Consider the following 12,325-nt stretch of genomic DNA (forward strand, 5'->3'; position numbering starts at 1 on the left):
CTCATGGAGGTTAAATTCTGATGTGGAAAGACAAACAAAAATAAACCATTAGGGAGTTCCCATCCTGGCACAGTGGTTAACGAATACGACTAGGAACTGTGAGGCTGCGGGTTTGATCCCTGCCCTTGCTTATTGGTTCAACGATCGTGCATTGCCATGAGCTGTGGTGTAGGTTGCAGATGCGGCTCGGATCCCGAGTTGCTGTGGCTCTGGAGTAGGCTGGCAGCTACAGCTCTGATTAGACCCCTATCCTGGGAACCTCCCATATGCCACAGGAGCGGCCCAAGAAATGGCAAAAAGACAAAAAAAAAAAGACAGAAATAAATAAATAAATAAATAAACCATTAGGCATAGATATCAGATGTTTTTAAGTGCTATGGAGAAAACTACAGCAGACTAAAAGTTAAAGAATCAGAACGGGTAAGGGGTTGCTATTTCATGTTGGGTGAATAGAGAAGGTATTCCTGATATGAGGATAATTAGGAGAAACTTAAAAAAAAAATGAAGCGTGAACTGTTCTGAAAGAGGAATGTTTGGGAGAGAGGTAGGAGTATGTTCAAAGACCTATGGTAGGACCACACTTGATGTGTTCTAGGAACTGAAGTAGAATAACCTAGAGGAAGAGAGGTAGGCATTCAGAGAGCATGGGGCTAGATCATAAGGACCTTGCCAACTTCTCAACACTAGCACTTTTTCACCCAGCAGAATTTCTTCACATTGGAGACTTTTAAGAAGATGGGTTTAGTAATTTGACTTTCACTTTCAATGATTCACAGTTCATTTATGGGAAGAAATAAGGGTATGAGACTGGAAACCAGTTAAAAAGCTATTGTAATAATCTAGGTGAAAGATAATAGTGCTTTGGATCAAGATGGGTATGGTGAGAAGGCAGATATAATTTAAACTTGAGCTAAAAGATTTGCTGATGGCTTTTATGTGGGCTGCAAAGGAAAGAGTAAAGATACTCCAAGGTTTTGGGGTGAACATTGAAGGAATGGCATCCATTCGCTGAGTCTTTCAAAATTAAAACTCTAATCCCAGATTTAATTTTAAAGGTTCCTTGTGGATTAGTAACTTTCATACTTAATTACCATTATTTTAGTTGAATTTCAGGAGAGAGCAGGGATAAATAGGCTTGCTCAGTCCTCCCTATTTAATGAAAGATGCAATAATTCATTTTATACTTACTCTCTACCTGGGATGTCTGTAGAATTTATTTGTTTTACTAAATTAATGCACACATGTAATTAATGATGAGACATTTTCCAAGAAACAAATTAATATTTTTAAGTTATTTTAATTATCCCTATTAAATGTCTTATGATAATGTTTAAAGTCATTTTTTTTTTCAGGTCATCTTTTTAAAACTTAGCTCCCACTTTTATTTTGCTTAGTTTTTACCAGCAAGTTGCACTGGAGAGAGAGCAGAGGAAGAAGAAAGAACAAGTCAATAAAAAATAAATAAGATAGAGTTGTTTTCTTTTTTTTTTTTTGCCATTTCTTGGGCCGCTCTCGTGGCATATGGAGGTTCCCAGGCTAGGGGTCAATCGGAGCCATAGCTGCTGGCCTACTCCAGAGCCACAGCAACATGGGATCCGAGCCATGTCTGCGACCTACGCCACAGCTCACGGCAACACCGGATCCTTAACCCACTGAGCAAGGCCAGGGATCAAACATGCAACCTCATGGTTCCAAGTCGGATTCGTTAACCACTGAGCCATGATGGGAACTCTGGGATAGAGTTTTAAAAAGGATTAAGAATATACTGTTAGCATACATATATAAGCATATATTTAGTAGCTGTTCTCATTTAGTATATGACCTACTATTGACAGTGCTACTTTTATATAAAATAAGAGAATATAAGAAAACTGCAGTTCAAACAAGGTATCCTGCAATGATGGATGGCTATGTGTGCTCCAGTACTTTAGGGATGGATTAAGCTATTGAAAAAGCACTCAACATTGGCTAAAGAACAGTAATATATGTGAAATTCTACAGTTAATGCATCATTACATAATTTGCTGCAACTGATTTATAGGTGCAATATACTACCCTGTGTCAAACAGTGCAATATAACAGATGATATAAAAAATACACTCCCCAAACTTTTGTTATAATCAGTCTTTTGAGTTTAACTTAGCACTTATCCAAGTACTGAAGGCATCCTATTTTTCCCTTGATAATATCCACAGTCTAATGGCTTTTGGCTACCAGCCTGCATTTGCTGAATCCTATAGTCTCAAGAAAATTATCTGATTTACAACAAAAGACTAAGAAAAATGTCCAGTCCAACTAATGGCACTAGTAACTGGTAAACTTTTCTGAGAGTACTAAAAAAGGATCTAACTTTTGTTGCAGGAAAAATAAAAAAACCTTGTATCTAAGAAAACTGAACCACAACCGATACCTTTTTTATTGATTACCTGGCAGTTAGCTTTGGCTGCCATAACAAAACACCCAAATCAAGATTTAACCCAAGATTCCAGGGTTAGTAATTTGACCTCTGCTCAGTTAAGCAATGCTCTGCCCATCACAGTGACTCCATTTCTGGATGTAGATGATGGTTGACTGGGGAATGGGCTGGCAGAGGTGGGGGAGCATTACTGAACCCCATGTCTAGCTAGCCCAGGGTCCTTCATGTGAAGAGGATCAAAGGCTCTCCAAGAGCAGCAAGCAGGCACAAGCTTCATGCACCAGATGTTTTCAAGTCTCTGCTTATATCATGCTTATTAATACGGCATTAGCAAAGCAAGGCATGGGAGGGCACTCAAAGTCACGTGGCAAGGGGATCTGCTTACAGGGAGGGTGTGTGAGTTTGCCAGGGCTATCATAACAAAGTACACCAGACTAGAGGGCTGAACAATAGAAATTTTCTCCCTCACACTTTTGGAGTCTAGAAATCTAAAATCAAGGTGTCAGCAGGGTCAGTTTTTTCTAAAGCCTTCTCTCCCAGGCTAATAGATGGCCATCTTCCAGTGTCTTCACATGGTTTTACCTCTATGTTGTCTGGGTCCTAGTCTCCTCTTCTAAGGACACTCATCATATCAGATTAGCACCTGCCCAAATGACCTCACCTGACAAACTTAATTACCTATTTAAGCCTTTTCTCTAAAGACAATCACATCCTGAGGTACTGAGAGTTAGGACTTGAACATATGAATTTTGGGGGTATCAATTTGACTTAAAACAGAAGGAAACAACTGTGGCAAGTATGTATGTAACAGGAAACCTCTTGTGAGGATCTTAAGTTTAATAAAAGAGTATTTCCACTATTAGACATTAAACGTTAGGAATAGGCCTCAATCTCAGTGTGACATATTTTGACCAAATTATTTCTGTTGTCCTCTGCTAGGAAGAATAGGTACCAGCATCTCTGACCTCTACCCACTAAATGCCAGGAGTACACTCTCACCAGTCCTGCCAAGCAAAAATATCTCCAGATATTGACAGACATTCTCAGAGAAGTAAAAAGTCTTCTTCATTTGAGAATTACTGGGTTAAGAAAGAAATTCTAAGCAGGAGAAAAGTCATTTTTTACACTGACATTTAAGTTATTACAAAGGAGTAAAGACATGAACCTTTAGCATCTGCTTCTATAGTTTCTAAAAATATATTGACTTATCATATTTTGTATTTTCTACCTTTAAGATCAGAATCATGAGTATGAGACTGAGAATTTCCCCATTTTGATCCAGAAAATACACTTGCTAAGATATAGGCTAAAAATTTCATAGCAAAATTTCCTTAAAAGATTGGCCCTGAAACAAAAATTAGCTTCAGTCTTTTGAGAATTTTATATGTTTGTGAATTCAGGCAAAAAAAAAAAAAAAGAACAAAAACACAATGTAACATCAAGAAATTAAAACATTAAAAAAATAAGTAAATTGAAACATAAAAACCACCTTTTCTGACAAACATAGGTGACATGGCTTTCCCTTAATAAAAAAAAATTAATTTTATGTAAGAAAAAAATAATGATATGAGGTACACAATGACATAGCTTTATCTATATTTCATAGAGGATGAGCAGATATATTATATAATTACAAATAAAAATGGAGAATTCACTACTAATCTCAAGTATTATAGATTTCAAAGCAAATTAGTCAATTACATATTAAAGTAATACAAACATATATGTTCAAATTAGAAATTATATAATTCCTTGTATGAAAAATCACTTATCAATATATTCAAGTCAATCAATGTAAAACATGAAAACAATTTTATTGTTAGCCATTGTCATATCATTAGAAGTCAAGGACAGATAAGTAGATGAAAATTCATCAGGTACAGAATATTCAGAAACTGTAAATAAATATGGTGAATTATGTTTGTATAAATCAAGATTTAGTCAAAGACACCTAAAAGTTAGGTAAACTTATATCCTAAAATTTATTCATCTTTTTAATGCTTATAAAATATTATAAAGTTATCCTATAATAGATTAAAATATTACAAGACAGTCTCTGCTCACAGTTTAATAGATTTAGAAACTCATTACTGAAGAGCTTTAAAAAACTTACAAAACCCCTCCTATTTAGCATAGTATCAGTCTCATGAAGAGTTAGGAGTGAAACATAAATAATTTTGCATAATTTTGCAATAGCTCTGAGGACAATAAGCCAAAAAAAAAATTACAATTCTGAGAAGACTCTCAGCTTAGTACAATATAAATAGACCTGAAATAAAAGTATTTCACCTCTGATCATGTTAAGTATCATGCCAAAAATGCTGGACTAATTTTCACTTCTACTATAATTTTTGAGATGTACACTCTTGCCCTGTATCCTTTATGTTCAGCTGTCACCCTATGTGTATTTGGTTGTTATTTCACTAAAAACTTTTATCTTTCACATTCTATCTGTGATGGCAACATATTTCAAAATACTAACCACAATAAAATCCTCAGTCCTTGTATTCATCAGATGCCTTCACTTGAGTACTAAAGATTTCTCAGCTTGATTTCTCAGTCTAAAAAACCAGACATTAATTTTTCAGCACTCTATGGTAAAAGACAATCTAGAATAAGGAAAAAAAGGGAAAGAAGATCTTAAAAATTACAAATAAAATATACACACCTAAGAACTGGACTAAAGAAATGTGTGCATATTTGATCAGCATTTTCCCACTCTGTTCATATCCCACTGACTACAGGAATGAGATAAATAAATGACCACAAAATAAGACTGGTATCTTCAAAAGGACATGACTCTATATGAGCAAACACAGTCTTTTGCCAGCACCCTAGAATTCCATAAAATTAGAGTCCTCACTCACTGTTTCCATTAAGGATCAATATTCAGAGCAGATACAACTGTGGCCCACCAGATCCTCAGGGCAGAGCTTCCTTGCCTGATTGCTTGCATCTTTCACAAGTATCCTATCCTAACAAATCTGTTCCTTGCCTCTCACTGAATTCCTTCTGCACAGAGGCATAAAGAACCTGAGGCACAGTGAATCCAAACACAGGGCACTTACCCAAGAGAAATGGAAGCATGTGTGTCTACTAAGATTGTACAAAAATGTTCATAGCACTTTTTCATCATCATCCCAAACTGGAAACAACCCAAATGTCCATCAAAAAAAAAAAAAAAAAAAAAAAGAACCAGAAAGAGTATTGGTCTAAAAACTGAACAACTGGAGACGGGACTAAGATGAGGAATAGAAGGACTGGAGCTCAACTTCTTTCCTAATTCCAAAAAAATTCACAACTAAAAGCTTAGCAATCCCCATCCAAATGGACTGGAAACCTTAAAGAAGATATCCTACTCCAGAAGAAAAAGAGGACACATCAAGTGGAAGAAGGGGTGATTTCACCATATAAACAATGCCATACCTCCTGGGTGGGAAGCCCCACAGACTGGAAACTAACTGGTTCACAGAGACTCACCTACAGGGTGAGAGTTCTGAGCCCCACATCAAATTCTCACATGTGGAGATTTGGCACTGGGAGAAAGAGCCCCTTAAGCATCTGGCATTGAAGGCCAGTGGGGCTTGTGTGCAGGAGCTCCACAGGACTGGGGGAAATGGAGACCCCATTCTTAAAAGGTGCACACAGACTTTCATGTGAACTGGGTCCCAGGGCAAAGCCAAGTCTCCATAGGAACCTGGGTCAAACCTGACTGCAGTTCTTGGAGGACATCCTGGGAAAACAGGGGTGAATGTGGCTTATTGTGAGGGAAGGACATTGAAAGAAAACCTCTCGGGAATATTCAGCAGCTGCCTTTCTCTGGAGGTGGCCATTTTGGGAAAATATGGCCCCACACATCAGTCAGCACTGAGAAGCCCCAGGGCAAACAATACAGGTAGGGTCACAGCCCCACCCCTCAGTAAACAGGCTACCTAAAGACCCCTCAGGCACACAGCTGCCTCTAATCCCATCCAGAGACTAAGCCCCACAAACCAGAGGGATTAGAATCAGATCCACCTACCAGTGGGCAGACATCAACCCCTCCCATCAAGAAGCCTACAGCAAGCCCCCCATACCAAACTTCAGCCACATGGGGGACAGACACCAGAGGTAAGAGAGGCTATTATCTCTATTATCTGTAAGAAGGTCACCACACCAAAAACCTTTATAAAAATGAAAAAACAGAGAACTATAACTCAGACGAGTGAAAAAGGAAAAACCCCAGAAAATTGGCTAAGCAATGAGGAGATTCTTAGCCTCCAAGAAAAAGATTTTAGATAGCTGATGCTGAAGATGATGCAAGACACTGGAAATAAACTGGAAGCAAAGATGGATAACTTACAGGAAACACTGAGAAAAGACAAACAAGATATCAAACTTAAACAAGAAGAGATGCAAAATACAATAACTGAAATAAAAAATTCACTAGAAGCAGCTAACAGCAGAATACAGGAGGCAGAAGAACGAATAATAAGCGCGGTGGAGGACAGATTAGTGGAAATTATGGATGCAGAACAGAAAAGAGAAAAAAGATTGAAAACAAATGAAGAGAGTCTCAGGGAACTCGGGGACAATGTGAAATGCACCAACATCTGTATTATAGGGGTGCCAGAAGGAGAAGAGAGAAGGGGACAGAAAAATTATTCCAAGAGATAATAGCCGAAAACTTCCCTAACATGGGAAAGGAACCACTCACTCAAATCCAGGAAGCACAATCAGTGCCATACAAAATAAACCCAAGGAGGAACACCCCAAAGCATATACTAATCAAACTAACCAAAATTAAAGACAAAGAGAAAATCTTGAAAGCAGCTAGGGAAAAGAAACAAATAACATACAAGGGAACCCCAATAAGGTTATCGGCAGATTTTTCAACAGAAACTCTGCAGGCCAGAAGGGAGTGGCATAATATACTCAACGTGATGAAAGGAAAAAACCTCCAACCAAGAATACTCTACCCAGCAAGGCTCTCATTCAGATTTGAAGGAGAAGTCAAAACCTTCACAGATAAGCAAAAGCAGAGAGAATTCAGCAACACTAAACCAGCCTTACAACAAATACTAAAGGAACTTCTCTAGGCAGAAAAGAACAAGAGAAGAAGGAAAAAAAAAAAAGAGCAGCAAAAGGAAATCCAAAGTAATTAATAAAATGGCAATAAGAACATACATATCAATAATTACCTTAAATGTGAATGGACTAAATGCCCCAGCCAAAAGACATAGACTGGCTGAATGGATACAAAAACAAGACCCATATATATGCTGTCTTCAAGAGACCCACTTCACTTCTAGGGACACATACAAATTGAAAGTGAGAGGGTAGAAGAAAATATTTCATGCAAACGGGGACCAAAAGAAAGCTGGAGTAGCAATACTCATATCAGACAAAATAGACTTTAAAATGAAGAATATTTTCAGGGACAAAGAAGGACATTACATAGTGATCAAAGGATCAATCCAAGAAGAAGATATAACAATTTTAAATATCTATGCACCCAACATAGGTTCATCACAATATATAAGGCAGCTGCTAACAACCTTAAAAGGACAAATTGACAATAACACAATCATAGTGGGGGAGTTTAACACCCCACTTATAGCAATGGACAGATCATCCAGACAGAAAATCAATAAGGAAACACAGGCCCTGAATGAAGCATTAGACCAGATGGACTTAATAGATATTTATAGGACATTCCATCCAAAAGTGGCATAATACACATTCTTCTCAAGTGCATATGGAACATTCTCTAAGATTGATCACATCCTGGGTGACAATCCAACCTCGGAAACTTTAAGAAAATTGAAATCATATCAAGCATCTTTTCCGACCACAACGCTATACAACTGGAAATAAACAACAGGAAAAAACTGCAAAAAACACCAACACGTGGAGACTCAACAACATGCTGCTAATCAACCAGTGGATCACTGAAGAAATCAATGAGGAAATTAAAAAATACCTCGAAGCAAATGACAATAAAGATATGATACTCCAAAACCTACGGGATGCAGCAAAAGCTGTTCTAAGAGGAAAGTTTATAGCAATACAAGCCCAACTCAGGAAACAAGAAAAAGCTCCAATAAACAAGCTCACTTTACATTTAAAGCAGCTTGAGAGAGAAGAACAGACAAGACCTAAAGTTAGTAGAAGGAAAGAAATCATAAAGCAGAAATCAATGAAATAGAAACAAAGGAAACCACAGAAAAGATCAAGGAAACAAAAAGCTAGTTCTTTCAAAAGATCAACAAAACTGATAAACCCCTAGCCAGACTTATCAAGCAAAAAAGAGAGAGGACTCAAATCAGTAAAATTAGAAATGAAAAAGGAGAAGTAACAACGGACATCACAGAAATACAAAGGATCATAAGAGACTACTATATGCAAATATACGCCAATAAAACGGAACACCTAGAAGAAATGGACAAATTCTTAGAAAAGTACAATCTTCCAAGACTAAACCAAGGTGAAATAGAAAAGATGAATGGACCAATCACAAGAACTGAAATTGAAACAGTGACTTAAAAACTTCCAACAAACAGGAGTTCCCATCGTGGCACAGTGGTTAACGAATCTGACTAGGAACCATGAGGTTGCAGGTTCGGTCCCTGCCCTTGCTCAGTGGGTTAACGATCCAGCGTTGCCGTGAGCTGTGGTGTAGGTTGCAGACGCGGCTCGGATCCCGCATTGCTGTGGCTCTGTCCTGGGCCAGTGGCTACAGCTCCGATTGGACCCCTAGCCTGGGAACCTCCATATGCCATGGAAGCGGCCCACGAAATAGCAAAAAAAAAAAAAAACAAACTTCCAACAAACAAAAGTCCAGGACCAGATGGCTTCACAGGCAAATTCTATCAAACACTTAGAGAAGAGCTAACATCTATCCTTCTGAAACTATTTCAAAAAATTGCAGAGGAAGGGACGCTCCCAAACTCATTCTATGAGGCCACCATCACCCTGATACCAAAACCATACAAAGACACCACAAAAAAAAAGAAAATTACAGGCCAATTTCAGTGATGAACATTGATGCAAACATCCTCAACAAAATACTAGGAAACCACATCCAACAATATATTAAAAGGATTATACATAATGATCAAGAGGGATTTATCCCAGGGATGCAGCGTTCTTCAATATCCACAAATCCATCTGTGATACACCACATTAACAAACTGAAGAATAAAAACCACATGATCCTCTCCATAGACACAGAAAAAGCCTTTGACAAAATCCAACACCCATTTCTGATAAAAACCCTTCAGAAAGAGGGCATAGTGAGGACCTACCTCAACATGATAAAGGCCATATGCGACAAATCCACAGCAAACATCATTCTCAATGGTGAAAAGCCGAAAGAATTCCCGCTGAGATCAGGAACAAGACAAGGATGTCCACTCTCACCACTACTCTTCAACAGTTTTGGAAGTCCTAGTCACAGCAATCAGAGACGTAAAAGAAGTAAAAGGAATCCAAATTTGAAAGGAAGAAGTAAAACTATCACTGTTTGCAGATGACATGATACTATACCTAGAGAATCCTAAATATTCTACCAGAAAACTGTTAGAACTCATCCACGAATTTGGCAAAAGACCCAGAATAGCCAAAGACATCCTGAGAAAGAAAAATGGAGCTGGAGGAATCGGGCTCCTGGGCTTCAAACTATACTGCAAAGCAACAATCATCAAAACCTTGTGGTACTGGCACAAAGACAGAAATATAGATCCATGGAACAGGATAGAAAGCCCAGAATTAAACCCACACACCTATAGCCAACTCATCTATGACAAAGCAGGCAAGAATATACAATGGAGAAAGGACAGCTTGTTCAAATAAGTGGTGCTGGGAAAACTGGATAGCCACATGGAAAAGAATGAAATTAGAACACTCCCTCACACCATACACAAAAATAAACTCCAAATGGATTCAAGACCTAGATACAAGACCAGACACTCTAAAACTCTTAGAGGAAAACATAGGCCAAACACTCTCTGACATAAACGGCAGCGATGTCTTCTCAGATCCACCTATCAGAGTATTGACAATAAAAACAAAAATAAACAAATGGGACCTAATCAAACTGAAAAGTTTCTGCACAGCAAAGGAAGCCCTAAACAAAACGAAAAGACAACCCACGGAATGGGAGAAAATCTTTGCAAGTGAATCAACTGACAAGGGATTCATCTCCAAAATTTATAAACCCCTTCTGCAGCTCCATACCAGAAAAACAAACAACCCATCCAAAAATGGGCAGAAGATCCAAACAGACAGTTCTCCAAAGAAGACATACAGATGGCCAAAAAACACATGAAAAGATGTTCAACATCACTCATGATTAGAGAAATGCAAATCAAAACCACTCTGAGGTACCACCTTACACCAGCCAGAATGGCCATCATCCAAAAGTCTACAAACAAGAAGTGCTGGAGAGGGTGTGGAGATAAAGGAGCCCTAGTACACTGCTGGTGGGTTTGTAAATTGGTACAACCACTGTGGAAAACAGTATGGAGATTCCTCAGAAAACTAAAAATAGAACTACCATTTGATCCAGCAATCCCACTCCTGGGCATCTATCCAGCAAAAACCATGACTCGCAAAGACACTCCGATGTTCACTGCAGTACTATTTGCAATAGCCAAGACATGGAAACAACCTAAATGTCCATCGAAAGAGGAGTGGATCCAGAAGAGGTGGTACATATACACAATGGAATATTACTCAGCCATTAAAAGGAACGAAATACCAGCATTTTTAGCAACATGGATAGACCTAGAAATTATCATGCTAAGTGAAGTCAGCCATACAATGAGACACCAACATCAACTGCTTTCACTGACATGTGGAATCTGAAAAAAGGACAGACTGAACTTCTTTACAGAACAGATGCTGACTCACAGACATTGAAAAACCTATGGTCTCTGTAGGAGACAGTTTTGGGGGTGGGGGGATGTGCTTGTGCTGTGGGATGGAAATCCTGTGAAATCAGATTGTTATGATCATTATACAACTACAGATGTGATAAATTTATTTGAATAATAAAAAAAGTATCAATATTCAACAGCCACCATCTAGCTTGTTTTCCAGTCATTTGCTTTGTAGGTGTCAAATTTTGAGTAGACAACTGAAGACATTCAAAATCATCTGAGAATTAAAGGTTTGGGTCTACAAACATAGAGAGGTTCCGGTGTCTTGGAAAAGCTCCTTCAGATGATTAAGATTGACTAGAGTGAATATAGCCAGAAAAAACAGTACAACCCTCTTCCACTATTATGTATGTTAGTTCTGCTAAGGTATGAATTCCTTATAGTAGGCTACCTTCCTGATGTAAATATGCCTTAAATCAGATTTGGCTAAATGGATATCTCATTGAGTTAATATACATCAAGTATCTTCAGACTAAGTATTTTACAGTTAGATCTATAATATTTAAACACTAGTTGCAAGTTAACTGAAGCTGGTATTTAACTATGGAGGTCTGAGAATAATTCTAAATTCTTGGCCCAGGAATGGATCAGACTGCTTCATCACAGGTATGTAACAAGGAACTATGCAGAAATCACATAAAGTTTTACTGTGAACCTGAAAGAAAATGAAACATAAAGTACCTAGAACACCTAACACATACTTGTAAGAGTTACTACTACTTACTATAGGTTCCAATTAGCAATAAAGTAACAGATTTCAAATGAAATGATATTAAATGTCAACTAATAAGACTAGCAGAGAATAACAATATAATAGTGGCATGATTTTAAAAAAATCAAAAATAAGTAGCAAAAAAGCAGGAAAAAAAGAAATAGTTCCCCCTTCCCCCCAGGTAACAGTCTTATCCACCTAGGATTGACATTTCCCACACAATTCCAACTGGATATGGAGGGGCGCACAGAGCCAGCCACGATTCCCATAGGCATT

Source organism: Sus scrofa, chromosome 8, assembly GCF_000003025.6.
Source record: "Sus scrofa isolate TJ Tabasco breed Duroc chromosome 8, Sscrofa11.1, whole genome shotgun sequence".
Classification (NCBI taxonomy): Eukaryota; Metazoa; Chordata; class Mammalia; order Artiodactyla; family Suidae; genus Sus; species Sus scrofa.